Below are 18,425 nucleotides of genomic sequence, written 5' to 3' on the forward strand. Positions count from 1 at the left end.
CATTTGCCGAGTGAGTTAGGAATTGACGTTAAGTTTTTCATAGGGAAGTGAGGAAAAATTGCATTTGGGGACTTGGTGTCTGGGGAAGGATAAAGGCCAATACTGAGGTGAGGGAAGTGCATGCCTAGAGGAGACAGACCTTGCTTCCCTTATAATTCTACATATCTCTTCCTTGCTCTGGCTATCTTGACTCCCTTGATATAACTATTAGGTTGGTACAAAAGTAATTGTGGTTAAAAGGTTAAAAAAATTGCAAAACCTTCAATTACTTTTGCACCAACCTAATAGTCATCAACCTCTCATGTATTATGATCTGATGTGATGCAAGCTGTTGGCCTTCTTCCTAGGAAAATGCATGCCCCTACATACACAGGAATTTATAGACAGTTGCAGGGATGAAATGGACCCTCCTGAGAATCTACACACCATCCTCTATCCAGGCTGACAACTCCATGAGTTTTGGAGACTTGAGGAGGTAATCCCCCCAGGGAAAGATGACAGTCTTTTGGGGGGATTCAAAAATCTTTTCAAAAACTTGGTGTTTGTTTCTTAGGAACTAGAGTTGTTAGGAAGCACTCCAAATCAAAGACTGTTATCGATAACTCTTATCGTAAAAAAGAGTTACGATAACACTAGAATTTCTTGCTTTGAACAATATACTAATATTCCATTATAACATTTAAATGAGAAGAAAAGATAACAAAAAAGATAATGGCATGTCAATTATTATAATTAAACATGAAAAAACTGACCATTTAAAAGTAACTTTCCTCTGTAGACATTGGTGCACAACATAGAAATAAAAACTATGATGAAAGGAAAAACTTCAGTACCTCTTATAAAGTGCCAGGAATTAGTCCACATGGTTTAACTAATATGGATCATTTTGTTACCCTTTTCTCCTCAAAAACTACAAGAAAGGGAAGATGTTTTCTTATTCCTAGATAAACAGAATCTGGGGAGGGGGTGATTTAAAATACTCCATTAAAATGGCTGAATAGTTTGGATCACTTCATTGTTATGACACTGTATTGAGTAAGTTCTCATATCGCTGAAGACTTAAAGGGACCCACTTCCCTGGTCCCTCAACAAAGGTGCCCAAGGTTTGTAACTCTTCAGGGTTCATCTCGGTGGCAGCAAGTGGGTTAACTTTCCAAGGCCCGACCTTTGAAGAGGAATCTTGTGAAGCAAAATGCCTTGCTAACCCCCATTGTTCTCTAGGAAAACTCTTGTTTTCCACCTCAGTTGGTATGTTGCAAACACTGTATCCCAGAGACCCTGGGGGGCCGTCGGGAATGGAATATTGCCCATGAGCCAGATGTTTGTAAACCTTAGCTCTGAAATGTGGCACAATACCACAAACTGTCAAGTTGTGTAAAAACTAAAGTAAAGACAAAAACAGAATGTAATATTTACCAGATGAGATTTTTTGTGCATGTGTGTAATCTTGCTGGAATTTTGGGAGTATCCAACTCTTATACACTTCAAAACAGGCTTGTGTCCCACCCCATCCGACGCTCACCCCTCACCCCCAGTTTCTCCCTCCTGCACCGGGGAAGGAGAAAGTTCTGGAAGTGAAAGTCTTTGTCTGAACAACCAGTGAGCTCGATATAGCTCTAGGCCGTTAGCTATACATTGAAAGACATGGGAGACGTTTTTTGGCCTCATCTCAGAGGGAAAGTTCTGAAAACATTATTTCTGGAACAACTTTCAGAATTAATGCTAAACAATGGGATATTGTGTGTGCTGGCAATTTTTATTCAGCATGAGTGGTTGAACAGTTATCTAAGCTGCATGTTCATTAGCTTGTCCAAAGTTTTAGCATGTATGAAAAAAAACGAGATTCAGATGAGAATTTCTAGTCATGTGCAAGAAAATATTTTTCTCTGGATGACTTATTGATGTCATTTCATGATGTATGTACTCTGGCACAAGTAAACAGCCTGAAGAAACCAATAGAAGATATCTGTTTAAGGGAATTGAATTTGGAAAGAATGAGAATGGGAAAAAATAGGAGCATTTTAAATGCATTTGGAGCACATTCCTTCTTATGAAGCATCAGGTTATTTCAGTTATAACTTTGAAAAGTAGTTTGAAGAATTACATCACAAGTGCTCACCACCAATGGGTATTCTTTCTGTGGAGAGAGGAAGTGGGAAATTTGATCCCGTGGCTTCATTATCACATATTTGTGAGCGCTGTGTCTAGGCCACCAGGTCTGTACCGTGTTACCTCGCTCCCATTACAGCTGTTTAGATCAGAGCAGACTCATGACCCCGGTGGGCCAGGCCATGGATTAGGTGATCACTAATCCAATTTCCCCGATGCCCTTTCTCTTGAAAACCCAAACTAAGAAGCCCAGTGCCTGAGATCAGACAATGGCAGGGTCCTAAATTGAAAGGTCACATTCAGATGGGAATGGGGTGGCCTTTTTTAGCCGGTTGCAAACTTGCAAACGGGAGGATTAGCCGAGAAAGCCAATCTTCCCAAAGAAGTGGGAAGTTTGATCGTTGCACAGAGAAAAGGATATAAGATGACGTGTTCCCAGAAAGAGAAACATGGTAAGTGTAGAGACCTCACAAATGGATGGATTTCCATTTCCAGTCCATGGGAGGCCCAGAAGTAGGTCATTCTCCTTTGTTTGAGCTGACTTAGGCAGGTGGCTTTCTGCAACTCATACGGGTCTTCCGTAAATAGATACCAGTCTCCAGAAACACTTGGATTGCAATAGAAAGTTCCAGCACCATAAGGCCCAACACTAGAAAAAGTCATCAATTATTTCAATTATTCAAGTTAAGAAAATTTAACGTTTATGTTTTTTACTTACACAGATGAGGATATTTTTGTTCTTCATTGTTGCTTACTTGGCTTATTTTTACAAAAATACCTTATGCCCTTGTGTGAGGCTGGGGTGCAGCAAAACCAGTGTAAAAACTGGTTTTACTGGGCAAAGCATAGTGACTCTGCTTGGCATAAACCTGCATTTAATAATTGTGTGTTGAATGGAATTTGTGCTATGACCCAAGATCACTGAGAGTAGGGTGGGTTTGCAAATAAAACTAATAGCTACATTCCAATTCTACCATAGATGGTTGATTTCAATTCTTTTATCCAGCTGTGTTGAAGTAAGTGAAACTCTAAGTGTTAATAGCAAATTAAATGAAATAGATACTGTACACGTGCATTATGGGAACCATAAACTCCGTAACTTTAGCAGAAGATTCTAGAGGTGGAGAAAAAGATCCCCATGGTATGCTAGCGGATAATTTGAAAGAAACTACCTTACTTTCAAGTCCCACTCTTCACTAATGGGGGCTCTGATGACAAAAGATCATGCTGCCACTTTGAGAGGTCAAGATTCTAGTTTCAAGTTGCAATTAAAATGGATTTCTGCATTACCCAAACCCCGCCCCTCTTTAATCAGACCTTCCCTCTCCAACCTGGTCCCTGGATTTCTCATTTATGATACGCCTTCCCAAACACCGAGAAGCAAGTCTTTTTTGCAATTTAGCACACAACAGTGAAATACCGTTGCTTGATACTTACTATGTGCCAGGAACCTTGCTAAACACTTCATATTTTATCTCTTTAAGAGTCACAGCAGCCCCTGGTGATGGACATTTTCCTGATCTCCCTTTTACAGGTGAGGAAAGTGATGCTCCCAGAGAGTATCAGGTTACGTGCCCAAAGTCACACAGCTGTAAGTGGCAGAGCTGGGGTTTCCCCCCAGCTCCGACTTCACAGCCCATGTTGTACACAAGTAATCTCTTCAGATTACTTAATTGTGTGCTTGGACCTGGAACGACTCAATCTCATTGTCACCTATGATAATTAGATAGTTTCCCATTAATGGCCAGGAACTTGGATCAGAAAGCAGTAGATTCTCTAATTGAGAAAACCCTGGTTCTAAGTTTAGGCAGTAAGGTCTTTTCATGTGCCCACTGACATGAAATAATCTTGAGATTTATACATATGTGTCACTCCTTGTGCTATTAATATTATCTATGGCATCACATTAAGTTAACATGCAATACATGTTTTATAAGTTTTAACTAAAAAGGTTATTCAACTTCATATTCATTAATATACATGACTGTAGACTTCATGCTCTGAGAGTGTCTTATCATAAATTCCCGTTTCAAGGGATCTAGGACAGACCCACCTCCTGCGTAATTCTGCGTGGGAACGAGGCTCAAACAACAACATAACAAGAGTTTCTCTAAACAATTACAGAATTCTTTTGCGTTTACCGGCTTTCTTTCAGGAATTTTTAGGAGAGGTGTTTATGTAAATTAAATCGAGGCTATTTTTGGAGACCCATTTTCCAGAAAAACAAAAAGTTCTCACATTCTGGTTTACAGTTCATTTTTAACCTTATACCGATTTTTTTTTTATCTTAAATGTAGTACTAGGATAAAATTTCATCTATAAAACATGTTAAAAAATTTTCCCCTGGAGGAACAGGTGAGGGGCAGCGGTATAGTAGAGAAAATCCCTCAGCAGCAGTTGGCCTTAGGGAAGGTTTGTTACTGTGTAACCACCCCCATCACCCAGCCCTGCTGATCCTCCATAAGGCAGGAGGTCTTCTGACTTGAATGCCGTTGCTTTTGCTACTGTGCTAATATAGAAATGGGAGTCACAATTATGCAAATAAATATTTCCTTAATATAACAAATTGTTCTATTCTGGCTCTTTCAGCTGTGTCGTTTCATTTTTTCTTTCTCTGAAAATAAGCTGGCATTGGAAATCAAAGAAATGTAATAATTACCACAGGAAATATAGTTTGAATATGGCAAAGGAGCCAAAATAGCAGTTGTGGAGAAGAGAATCAAATCACTGGATGTTACCAACCGTACTATTGATGGGCTCCGAGGAGAGGGAGCAGTGAGTTCCCAGGCTATTAAGATTCCATCAGCCCTTCTCTTGCTTTCAGCAGTCCTGTTGTGTACCTTTGATTGTTGGCATGGATTCAAAGCTTAGAAGGGTCCTTCACTTGGAAATTCTGTCTCACACGTGCAAAGAAGGATGGGGATAAATGAATATGTGGTCTAGGAATGGAAGCGGCAACACACCACTAAACAAGGACCCATGGTTCATTTACTTAGAACATTCCCCATACATACTTAACCCCATTGATCTCTTCTCTCTTCACCTCTTTTTTTTCCCTGTTACTTATTTTCTTTCTTCTTTTTTTCTTCTTTCAAGACAAAACTTCATCTGATCTGGCAGAGAATGACAAACCTCAAAAGTAGGCATTTCGTATTCTCATGACAAATGTTATCCTGGGGCAGCAAGCGGGGGCTAGATGTGCACAGAGAGAGTGATCTAGTTATAGCTGTGACAATACCTGGTAAGGGGAGAGCTTGGGAAAGGTCTTCCGTCAATGGCTGGGTGCATTTTCTCTTCTGGGGAGAGTCCGAGTCAGCAGGTGGGATTCTCTCCTTGCCCACTACAAAGGCTCGGGGACATTATTCAGATTGCAGACCTCACCCTTATCAGAGTGGTCAGAATACAGTAATGCTAGCCCTTCCTTTGTCTTAGCAAACACGAAACCCCGTCCCAAAGAAGGCAATAGGAAACCCTTTGTAATTTCCGGGCTTGGATTGAGTGTAAGACGCTTCTCTGAATTCATAGTACATTCCAGCTTGGAGCTACCCTATACCCTGGCTGTCTTGAGTTTGAGTGGGATTTGGGGTGGGGGACGGGGGAGATTTAAGGTTCTTGCTAAGACTGTTCAGAAGGAAAAGTTTTGCTTTTTATTTTGTTTCTGTTTTGTGTGGCCCGTCACTCCCTGAATGAGCTTGGAGAGAGCACAAAGTGAAAGAATAGGGCCCACTTCTTTACGTTTAAGACATTGGACCAGTGGAATACAATGGGCCATGAAGCGTGGTTATGTATACCCGGCATCATAAATGCTAACATGGAAACACATGCATAATATATGGTGAGGAAATAAAAAACAGGCCATGAACTAATGTTTATATCTCTTTCTTTAAAAAAAAAAAAAGAGAGAGAGAGAGAGAGAGAGAGAGAGAGAGAGAGAGAGAGAGAGAAAGTAGGTACGTGTGTACTTTGAAAAAAAAAAAGTCTGGAAGGAAATAGGCCAAAATGTTAACAAAGGTTATCTTGGAATGGATGGTTTTACTGTTTTTTTTCCTTCTTTGCTAACGTATAGTTTCTCTTCTTTTTCCCTTGCATGTTCAAATTTTTACTTATGTATATTTCTATTTTAGATGAAAAGGTAAAAGAATAAGATACCAAAGGAAAAAAAGTAGGCAAAGGTGCCAAAGCTCAGGTCCGGCCCCTGTGTCATTCTGGCCGAGGCACGAATGAGCCGGTCTCACCCTTAGGTGCCCACTTATAAAACGGTGGATAACACCACCCTCCTCACAGGGTGGGTGTCAGAATCTAATGACGTAATATCCACGGCAGTGCCTTGTGAAGTATATACTTTCTGTGACTGGAGTTGTGTTGATTTTGGGTGGCCTCCTCCTCTGGGAAAGCCGAGTCCTTCCTTAAGAATTTTCTGTGAGCCTTGTATGCAGCTTAAGGGGTGGTGGTTGTGCCCTCACCCACAGGAAGGCCCACCAACATCCAGGCTCCTGGCTCCCCTCTGGCACTTCCCTCATCATGGTGGCAGTGGTATGTGTGTGGAGCTGGAGTTGCTCTTGGATAGCTAGTCGGAGAAAAATGGAACTGTGTACACACAGCTCCAAGATGAACTGTGGTTACGGAGGAGATGAGATAACCCAGAATTTCACCACCTGTGAGACAAGGCACATAACCAGCCTGCATCTCAGCTTCCTCATCTGAGAAAGGGAAATAGTGTAGTCGCTCACTCACTGGGTTAGTGTCTGCCAGAAGGAGAGACGGAGTCCGCAGCGTTTAGCAGAGAGCCGGGCACAGAGTGACTGCTCACCCTCTGCTGCTGCTCCCGATAATCCACTAAACAGCCCCTGCTAATGACATTCGGTGCTGAATGGAGGTGACAGTTATTTCTACAAACTATTCGGTAATAGTAAGAATAGTTATAAGGCAGGTCCATTAATGCCTGGATGGCATGAGAAGGGAACACCCGACGGGCTGCATTCCTGATGCTAACTTTCTCATCTTTTTGGTTTGAAATGCAACAGGCTGGGTCCTCAGAATGGTTTCAGGGCTTTAATATATTCTTCCCAAGAGTGTTTTCTTTGCCCAACCCAAGAGACATGGGAGAAAGATCAGAGAAAGTACAGCTATTGCAGCAATGAATAAATAAAGCTGTAATCTGAACAGGCTTCCCACCCAGAGCTGCAGGGCTTCCAGCTCATTTTATAGCTTTGCCCTAACTGCCAAAGTCCAGGGCCCTGTCGTTCCTTAAGGCTGCATGATGGATGCCAAGTTCTCCTCCAAAGCCTGAGGATCTGATTGGATCCTGGTTCCTCTGTCCCTTAGTGAGATGTCCCTGTGCAACCTCTCAACTGTCATCAGAATTAGAAATGATATATTTAAAGAGCGTAGCACAATATCTACATGTAATAGATGGTGTATGTTTTGTTATTATTAGCACCGCTCCTATCACAAAGCTGCAGTTAAGGACAGTAGGCATGAAAGTCCTTCTCTGTCCTGTGCCGGACAAACAGCCCCTAACGTTAGGCTCTGCTCACCGGCGGAAGGGATCTAATGCACTGAATCGAACACACTTGGTTCTGGAAAAGATCAAGGAGATGAGAACAGCTGGTGCTGGGTCATACTATGGTTGTCTGAGAGAAGGATGCTTAGTCTCCAATTGACAGAACAAGCCACCTCTTTACAAAGAACAATAATAAGAGTAACAGTAACAACTGGGATTATCATTCGTTCATTACCTGCCAGATCCTGTTCGAAATTCAATGAAAGTAAAATTTTTATTCTTCCAAACAACTGTTTGAGCTATAACATTATCTCCATTTTACAGATCAGGAAATTGGGTCACCGGGAGGTTAAGGACCTTTCCCAAAGTCCCATAGCTGGTAAATGTGGAAACTGAGATTCAAAGCGAAGCCCTCTAGCTTCTGCCCCCCTGTCCTGTATCCATTTCCATTATCTAAAGGGGTGGTCGGGGGGAAGAGAAATGAAACATCCTCTATTACTATTGGAGGTCTAAATAGGACCAGAAGTAGAAACTTCAGGGAGAGAGATTTCATCTCAGTAGAAGGAAGGTTAACAGTCAGTAATAATTAAAATGTTGGTTGCTACATGCAGTAGTGAGTCTTCTGTTGCTAGAAGTATTCAAGTAGCTGTTGGACGGCCCTTTGGGATGGGAAATTTTGAAGGGATTCTATTGTCTGGAAAAGGGTTTCACTAAATCTATTTATCTAGGAATCCTCTCATGATGTTGAGATCCTCCTGTGCCTAGCCTAACACGTTGTAGTTGTTTAATACAAAGTTCAGCAAATGAATAACTGAATCAGTCCACCTACTCTGTGAACATATATTAAAAACTTATTTAACATGTGCAGAGTAAAAGTGACCTTTTCTTCCGGATGCCTAAAATATTTAGTGACTTTAGATATGTCAGTCAACAATACAGGTTATCCTCCTACTGTAAGTTTATATTTGATTCTTTTGTTTGCTATTGGATTTTAAAATCTTTGCCCACAGAGTATACTTACTGAGTATAAGTAGGGTCAATAGAAATACGATTCAGTTCCGGGTGGATACGCTAGATATTGCGAAAATGTCCTCGTTCAAAGATCCATCCTGAGCCACTCATTCATTTATTTACCAGAAGGTGATGATTTTGCTTAAATTCACCTTTACTATGTGACAAATGATGCACAAAGAAGAAAGAGAATGACCTTGCCATCAAGGGAGGGCCTGTGCCATACAAAGTAATAGGTAAACCCATGGTGGAGAAAGCCTGGGTGATGCCCCAGGGGTCCCCTGGAACTCAGCCTTGGAGGTAAGGAAACCTCCAGAAAGACTCCAAGCCAAAGAAAGTGTACATTCGAAGACCTGGAGGTAGTTACAGTGTCAGGCAACAGGAGGCATTTGATGACTGTTGTGTTCACTAAATACCACTGATCCACGGGCTACATCACATAGACCAGCAGTTCTCAAAGCATGGTCCCCAACCTAGCAGCTTCAGCATCATCCAGGAACTTGTTAGAAAAGCAAATTCTCAGGCCCAACCCCAAGGCTGATTCAGGAAATCTGGGGGAGGGGCCCAGCGCTCTGTTTGAACAAGTCCTCCAAGCTATCCTGGTGCACGCTCAGGTGTGTGGTCCTCTCTAGAAACTAGGTACCCAAATAGGATTAAGCCAAGTAAGTCTTACACACACACACACACACACACACACATCTTGAATGAGATTGTATGTAAACACTGGCAGTGTACCATTTCTCAGAAAAGGCAAAGCTTTTCTGCCCATGGATCCTTGACAGCATTCTCCCAGTTTTGGAAGGGCAGAGGGCCCAAAGGGTCAGCATTTGGAACAGTAATGCACAATAAGAGGTACCCGCTGGCCCTGGCAAGCAGACTGTATGCCCCCTCTGATGATGGAATGACATCAAGAATTCCGCTTGTTCTCATAGGGGTTCGTGGCAATCTGTGAGGACCCAGGTATGCTTCCTGAGTCTTCAAGGACAGCCCTAAGAGTTGGGCTGAGTCTTTGGACAAACCAAGGAAATAGAAAGTGAAAACAAACATGGGCATTTCTTTTCCTAACTTGCCAATTGCAAATAGAATTTTGTTCAATACACCATGAAATCTTTCACAGAAGTTTCTGTATTATTCTGAAGTGCAGCTGGCTAATGTAAAAAAAAAAAAGTCTTTTTCTTGGTCTTTTAGGCCACATACAATTCCCAGGCATGCCAATTTGTATTTATTTATTGGTGAGGCCTGTGTCCACTTTGGGAGTCAGTGGGCCTGGTAAACAAGAGCCTCCGGGGTTAATGAGCTGCTGATTAATTTCAGACACTCCTCCTCGTCTCCGTGGTCCCCAGCCCAGGCCAGCATCTGCACCAATGGATTACTGCACGTCTCCAAAATAGTCTGCGTGGATAGTGCCACTAGCTCTCTTCAATCTGACCTCTACACCCAGCCAGGGTAAATTAAAACGGAAAGCACATCTGATTATATTAACCCCGTGCTTATAAGCGTGTGTTCACGGTTTCTTCACTTGTGTCCTTACAAGAATATCGTCCCACTGTAATTAGAATAAAACACATGCCCTATTATGGCCCCCAGCCTTACATGCAGCCTTCCTACTCTATGGCTTCTAACACAGCACCCACAATGCCCTCCCTCCTTGTTTTCAATTCACGGCAATTGCTTTGTTCTTTGCTACCTCAGGGCCTTTGCACCATCTATGACCTCTGCTTTAAATGCTCTCACTTCTGAGCCTTACCTTGAGGTCTTCTCGGAGCTGTACTTCCTCAGGGAACCCTTCCCTCAACCCCTCCAGGCCTCACAGACTAAGTCAGACCCTTCTGTTTGGTATACCTTCCAAATATTCTGTGGATGACTTCCACGTACTCATTATCAAAATTGCAAGAAAGGAATTGTTTACTTGAGTATACAATATCCTCTGTTCTTGTGGGACACAGCTTCATAACAGCAGTGACACCAGCTGCTCTGTTTCCTGTTGTATTCCCGGCGCCCGGCCCAGTAGGTAGCATAGAGTAGGTAGTCAGTGATTATCATTCAATATCCATTGAATGGTCCAATAAATGAACCGAGTACTTATGAAGATTTGGGATTTCTAGAGCACTTTAAATGAAGGGAGACAGATGTGTTAGATCTAGGATGAAGACCATTCCAGCATAGGAAAAGGTTAAATTCAGCCAGATTTTTAGCCAGAGCACTTGTAACTCAGAGGCCACAAGATGAAAAATCACCTTTTGAGAGTACCCACACAAAGGCTCCCCTGGTGTTACGGCCCCCGAGCTCAGCCTTCCAAACGGGAGGGAAGAAGTGCAGAACCCCAGCACTGTAATACATAAAAAGACGTGTCTTTTTATTTAAAGTTGGTACATTGTTGAAAACTCTTTATGGTATAGTGAATCAATTTCCATTTTCAGGGGTTAGAAGCAAGAACATTTCCTCTTGCCTCTAGCATTTAAAGGCCTTGATTCCCATAATATTGTGCATTCTGGAAACCTCTCCCCATAGAGAATCCCAAGTGTGGGGACTCTGAGGAGGTGGGCAGCTCTGGCTTTAGGGTGGGGGGTAGGGCAATTGATGCAGCCTGTCACATGGCTTCTCCTGTGTCTTTAGTCTTATCTATTATTATAGACTTGTGCCATCCAGAAAGAGACATGCATAACAGAATCCATCTCCTTTTGAAGTAATATTAATGTTTTGATCTGAACAAAATTTTAAAACGACATCTTTTTTCAACACACACACACACACACACACACACACACACACACCGCACAGGACTCTATGCTTAGAGACAGATTGCAGCCAAGACACGCCACCTACATGGTGCCTACATCGCATCATGTGACCCAGGTTCAACATGTAGCCATGCCTGACTCACCTGTGGGATGCTAGGGAGCCCCTTTTGTTTTCTCTCCTCCCCCCAAATTTCTCCTTATATGCCTCAGTGTCTGAAATTCCACCATTAGATGGTCTTTCTCTGGCATAAGGTACTGCACTTTCTATGTAGTCTCTTTAAATAGAAAATGTTTAAGATTACATCTAATTAAGTATAAAATAACCTGCCTGATATTCTGTATCTTGATAGTAGTCTGAGTGAATATACCCTTAAGATTCTTGCATTTTATTTTTTGGAAAGTTTACATCAAAAGAAAAAGTGAATAAATACTGTACTCTAGTTAATGATATGCATGTTGAAGTATTTAAGGGAAATTGTACAGATGTCTGTAATTCACTTTGAAATGTGTAAAAAAACAGATGAATCGATGGCTAGGTAGAAAGATAGATATATGATAAAAGCAGACATAGTAAAACATTAATGGTGAAATCTAGGTGGTCTGTAACAAGTGTTCGATGGAAAATTATTTTGACTTTGCTACATGAAAAATTTAGCAATAAATGTTGGGAAAAAGAAAAATAACCTGCCCGAGTTCCTACTAGAGAGCTTCATATATAGTGGTCACTCAGTAAATGGTCGCTGTTATTTGATTAATGAGAGGGCTAGTTGAGCAGTTTCCAACCTTGGCTGCTCTTCAGAATCAATGGGGAAGCTTTCCTAAAGCACAGTTGCCTGGGCTCCCTCCCCCAAATTCTGATTTAATTGTTCTGGAAGGGAGCCCAGGCATCAGCATTTTTCCCTTGCACTGCGGGTGATCCTTCTAGTCAGCCGGCATTAGGAATCCCTGTCCCTCTGGCATGAGCGGCTGACCACCTTGCCTTCCTCCGATGGCTGCCCTGAAGAGCACGCTCAGCCCAGGGTTGGGCCCAGGCCCCCAGAGAAAAAGGCATAGGAGGGAGTTTCTCTAACAACCAAGGCCTGAGAAGAGACCTGTGCCCACTCCCTGGAGTCCTCCCAAGGTTCTGACTTTGCCTCTCCCCGGGGGGTGGCTGCCCCGTGTATGACTCAAAGAGGACAGCAAAGGTAGAAATCACATCAGGTGTAAGGAGATCTTCTATCGAGGTAGATGGCGAAAAGAATCCTTATTACGTGCAACTTTGAAAAACAGATATAATAGCATCCATGAAGGGGAAAATCTTCTTTTCTCTTAACTTTTATTCACCTTCATTTAATTTTTAAATATGTAGTAAACATGATCGCCGGGCTTCTCATTAACTGGGGCATCTCACAGTCATAATTTTTGATACACAACATTACTTACCAATTAGCCTGTCTTGTTCGTTTAAATTTCGTTGCTCATATTTTAATGGGAGCTAATGATGCCTTTGTTGACTTATTTAATGTTATGTAAATGTGGCTATAAACTGTGAAGGGTTTAAGCAGAAGCGCTATTTTTGCTTACTCTTCAGATTTTGGAGTGTGTAGAATCCCCAGGAAATACACATATCAACACAATGAATGTAAGCTGAGAAGACCAAATAATAATAATAATAATAATAATAATTTTTAAAACAAGCAGTGAAGGATGTTTAGAGTATGAGATTTTTATTTTCCTCTGGGTTAATTGTTTATTTGAGTATCACAGGAGATTCAAAGTTAACTTCAATAGTTTTTTTTTTTTTCTTTTACTGCTTTTATAATCGCAATATAAATCCATCTAATACCACCCTCAGCCAGGGACAGCTGGGCTTAGCACTAGCTCTCTTGTTGGGTTTCATGAGCCCTGCACTCAACAGAGCTCCATTCTCCCTTATGTCCAGCACATACGTATTTGGAGGGAGGGAGGGATGGATGGATGGATGGATGAATGAATAAATGCTTTATAATTTCAACATGTACATAGCTGACCCTTCCAAGACAATGGCTTCTCAATACTGTGGCCTCCACGCCTCGAATGATCTTGGCCGTTCCTTACCTCAACCACACACTCCCTTGCCACACCTTAGACTTTGTAATTAGCAATAACCAAACACTTTTATTTCAGTATCATGCACCTTACGCTCTTCTCACCACTGTGCAATTTTCCAGCTTACTTCCTGAATTGCCGCAACTTCAACCATCTTTCCACCCCACCAGGACCTCTGACCCATTGACCGTAACACTTCTTCTCTGTCCCTTACCACCTTCAAATCCTTTCTTCCCTCCCTCGTCAGCTTCAATTCCGTAGTAAACCATCATAATCACCAACTGGCAGACATCCTTGTATCCCTTGCTGAGCATATCAGGTAAAACCAACAAACTTGGTGAAATCCAGTTCTCTTTTGACTCTGTACTTGCACCCCTGTAGCTGAATGTTGGTGGAGGAAATGGTGTCCCCATGCTGACTGGATTCGCTTAAGAGTTGTGACCTCAAATGTTATGTGTGTGACTCCTTTTGCTGGCAGACAAGCCCAGTATCCTTCCTGCCTATTTTATTGCCAATCTCTTTCATTACTCATTAAGGGTTGAACTGTATCCTCACCCGCCCCCATTCATATGTTGAAGTCCTAACCCCCAGGACCCCAGAATACGACCTTATTTGGGGATAAAGTTGTTGCAGATGTATTTAGTTAAGCTATGATCAGGTCATGAGGGTGGGCCCTAATCCGATATGACTGGTGTCCTTATTAAGAGGGGAAATTAAGGCACAGATTCATACTCAAAGAGAATTCCATATGAAGATGACGCTTAGCGATCAGGGTGATACTTCTACAAGCCATGGAACACCAAAGACTGCCAGCAGACCACCAGAAACGAGGGGAGAAGCGTGGAACAGGTTCTCCCTCACAGCCTCCAGAAGGAATCAAACCTGTTGACCCCTTGATCTCAGATTTCCAACCCCCAGAAATGTCAGACAATAAGTTTGGTTGTCTAAGCCACCCAGTTTGTGGTACTTGGTTATGCAAACAAATACGTCGTCACTCTGTCATGTCTTCTATAACTCCAAACCTTCAACTTCTCTTCCCCATCCTCACTCTCATCTAATGACTCTGCTTCCTCCTTCACTGAAGAAAACAGAAGCAACCAGGAGGTCCTCACCTCCATATACTCAGCTATCTAGGAGATAAACTGGCTATGCTCCTTTCTACTGAAAGCCAGTCTGGTGCACTTGATGCCATCCCACCCATCTCTTTCTCCTTGTATCAATTTCCTCATCTCTACGAGATGAAGCGCATAGGAATACAAACCTTCTGTTAAGAAATCGAAATTCTCAAGGGGGTGGGGGGTGGGAGAAGAGGGTAAGGGGAATCAAATATATGGTGATGGAAGGAGAACTGACTCTGGGTGGTAAACACACAATGGGATTTATAGATGATGTAATATAGAATTGTACACCTGAAATCTATGTAATTTTACTAACAATTGTCACCCCAATAAACTTAAAAAAAAAAAAGAATGTAAGATACTTCATTAATCATTTTTTATATTGATTATATTCTGTTAACAATAATAGTTTAGATATATTGGATTAAATTAGATATATTATTAAAATTAAAAAAAAAAAATCGAAATTCTCACAGTAGGTCTACAAGGCCTTACCTGACCTGTCCCTCCCACTGCCTCTCTGACCCCACTCTGCTCCCCTTTGCTCGTTCTCTCCAGTCACACTCTTCTCAACAGTTTCTCCTCAACATACTTGGCAGCCTAGGGCCTTGGCACCAACTGTCCCCTCCACCTGGAGAACCCTTCTCCCAAATATTTCCATAGCTAATTCCCATAATGATGTTCACCAAGTCTTTGCTCAAATCTTCTCTTCCCGATGAGACCCTGTTGAATATTGCCATGTGCTTCCAAAGTTTCTGATCACCTTTGGCATTCTCTTCTTTTACTTTTTTCCTCACAGTACTGATAAGTTTCTCTTATTCGATGTATTAGTCTCCCAGGGCTATCATAAAAATGACCAGAGACTGGATGGCTTGAACAACAGAAATTTATCTTCTCACAGTTCTGAAGGCTAGAAGTTCATGATCAAGGTGTCAGCAGATTTGGTTTCTTCTGAGGTCTCTCTCTTTGGCTTACAGATGGCTGCCTTCTCACATGGTCTTTTCTCTGTACTCACACCCCTGCTTTCTCTCCTTCTGTCCAAATTTCTTTCCCTCATAAGGACTCCAGGCAGATTGGATTACGGCCGACCCCAACAGCCTCATTTAACTTAACCAGCCCTCTAAAGGCTCTGTCTCCCAAAACAGTCACTTGCCTCAGAATATACTGGGCGTTAGGGCTTCAATAGATGAATTTGGGGGGAGGGGTGAAACACAATTCAGCCCATAACAGTGGGTAACTTACTTATTATGTTAGTTAATTATGCTGTGTCTCAACTCCTCGGCCCCCAAACTCGGGAAAGTGGGCGCATGACCTTGTGTGACTTGTTCCCTGCCATGGCCTCTGACATGGGAGCAATGCCTGACACAGAGTGAGCTCTTGATAAATATCTGTTGAAGGGATGGTGCAGATCTAGCGTAGTAAGAGTTAAGAGCAACAAAGAAAGAGAGGCTCTGTGGGTCGCGAGGCCTGAGGAGATCAAGATTATGTTTCCAGTTATGTGGTCAGTTATGCTCGCCGAGTCTAACCGTCCACAACTGTGAGAATGAGATTCTTGTCAGCCTACTCACTAGATGGCTTTGAGGTTCAAATATGTCGATTTATATGGGATCCTGGATTCTCATTCAAACGCTAGTCATTTTGTTTATCTTGAGGCTAATAACAATAATAAGAGTAAAAATGGCAGCTGCCTTGTACTGAGTCCTTCCTGTGTCGCCGGCACTGTGTTCAGTGCTTTAATTCACTGCCTCATGTGATCCTTGTCGAAACCTTTGAGGTGGCCACGACCCTCTCCATTTTTCTAACCAGGAAAACTGCATACTGGTCATTGAGCATTAAAAATGGATTTGCGCTATACTTTTTGGCAGAAACTAAGTTGACCTTTATACTTCAAAGAAGCATATGCTTGTGTGTGTGTGTGTGTGTGTGTGTGTGTGTGTGCGCGTGTGTGTGTGTGTATTTAGGTTCGTATTAGAAGTGTATCCTTCAAATGCTTAACAGTAAAAATCAAAGATCTATGGATGAGAACGGTGTCTCCTGACACTGTACTCTGTCCAGGCCATTTCAGAAAGGACACAACCTCTGTTTTTGTTGTTTGTTATTTGTTTGTTTTTAACTCTTGGAACTTAGGAGCATTCTTCTCTCCGAAGTAAATCTAATCAAACGACTGTCGTGACTATATACGCATCTTTTTTGTTTCTAAATGCCTCATTCCTTTGTTTTTCCAGCATTGTAGCAATTGCTAAAGGTCTGCCAAGAGGAATTATAGCTAAGCCTTGTCAGAGCGAGAACCAGAGTAACTTGTGTAGAGTACAGTTAAAATTACACCATCTCACTTGAAGCTAATATTATCATAATGAGTTGAAATGGGGGAAGAAGGTTGCTTAGAAAAGACTGTAAGTGACTTAGTACTGGTTCTCACTTCCAAGGATAATGTTCTTCAGAACTGTGTTTTGAACACATTATTATAGATTTAAATATTTTAATATTCATTTATTCTAATTTTCCTTTTGATAGGTACCGTCTCCGTGCCTGCATTTCATCAACTCTGACTAGTGATACCACTTTATTTAATATCTTTCTGGCCAAATTTCTTGTGAATTGGAAACTAAATTTTAACTGCTTAAGTAGGTTTCAGCAACTCCTTTGTGGTTCAACATTTAAAACACAGACACTCCTCTAAAATCCTTTCACAAGGAATTACTCAGCCTAGAGCTTATATAAATGTACTGGGATATAATCTATCAGAGATATTGTCAACATGTGCCCCAAATCACAACCTAGCTCCGTTTTCAGTTAGTTTGGCATTGACATAGACATCTTTATTCTTAAGCATCAGTTTGGAGTACATTCTAGACAGTCAGTAATTTCTGCACACAGGAAAAGCTAGTCGTGAAAGGGAACATGTAACCCCCTGTGCTGGGGAGTGTGGGTACCACAAGAACCACCTGCTCTAGAATGACCCCTCAGTGGCCACTGTGATGTCTGGGTTCCCTCATCTCTACCACTTGTCTAGAATCAGGTCTCCTTTAGTAGACGCCTGTGAAGCCTGTGAAATGTACATGTTATGGGGGGCGGGGGAGTAATTTACGTCCTTCAGGTATGTTAACTATCACTCAGGTATGAGTTACTGAGGAAATGGGACACAGGAAAGACAGGTTTTGATGAAGAAAGAAAATCAGGAAAACGACAAGCCCAGAGGGTGTTCTAAGAAGGGTGGGACCGTGTAGGTGGTTCCACAGGGACTAAAGGTAGCAGTTAAGGGCGTGGAGTTCTTGGGCATGAGGTATTATTGGTATACCCTGGTGGGAGGGAAATGGAGGAGAAGGCAATTGATGTCCAAGTCTGTCTGTGTCGTAATTGTACCAAGGGCCAACTTCCTCACACACCCCTCTTGCTCAAAATCTAGTTCTTTCCCCCAGATCTTCACTTGACCAGTTTCTTGTCAACATTCAGGTCTTAGCTCAAATGCCAGCTTTCTAGAGAGGCCTTCCCCAGAACTACCCAGTCTAAAACAGCAGTCCCCAAATTGTGTATCTTATCTTGGGCTGTCATAACAAAGTACTCTAAACCAGGTGGCTGAAACAACCGAAATTTATTTTCTCACAGATCTGGAGGCTAGAAGTCAGAGATCAGGGTATCAGCATTGTCGGGTTCTGGTGAGAACTCTCGTCCTTTCTTCCAGGCCACTGCCTTCTTGCTGTGTGCTCACGTGTGAGAGCGGGAGAGAAGGAGGGAGGGAGAGCAGGAGAGAGAGAGAGAGAAAGAGAGAGAGAGAGAAGGGAGAGAGAGAGAAGGGAGAGTGGTCTGGCATGGGGCCACAGAGCTCATACGTGTCAGAAATGGCATTTGAACCAAAAAAATCTGTATCCCAGACCC

This window comes from Rhinolophus ferrumequinum, chromosome 24, assembly GCF_004115265.2.
Source record: "Rhinolophus ferrumequinum isolate MPI-CBG mRhiFer1 chromosome 24, mRhiFer1_v1.p, whole genome shotgun sequence".
Classification (NCBI taxonomy): Eukaryota; Metazoa; Chordata; class Mammalia; order Chiroptera; family Rhinolophidae; genus Rhinolophus; species Rhinolophus ferrumequinum.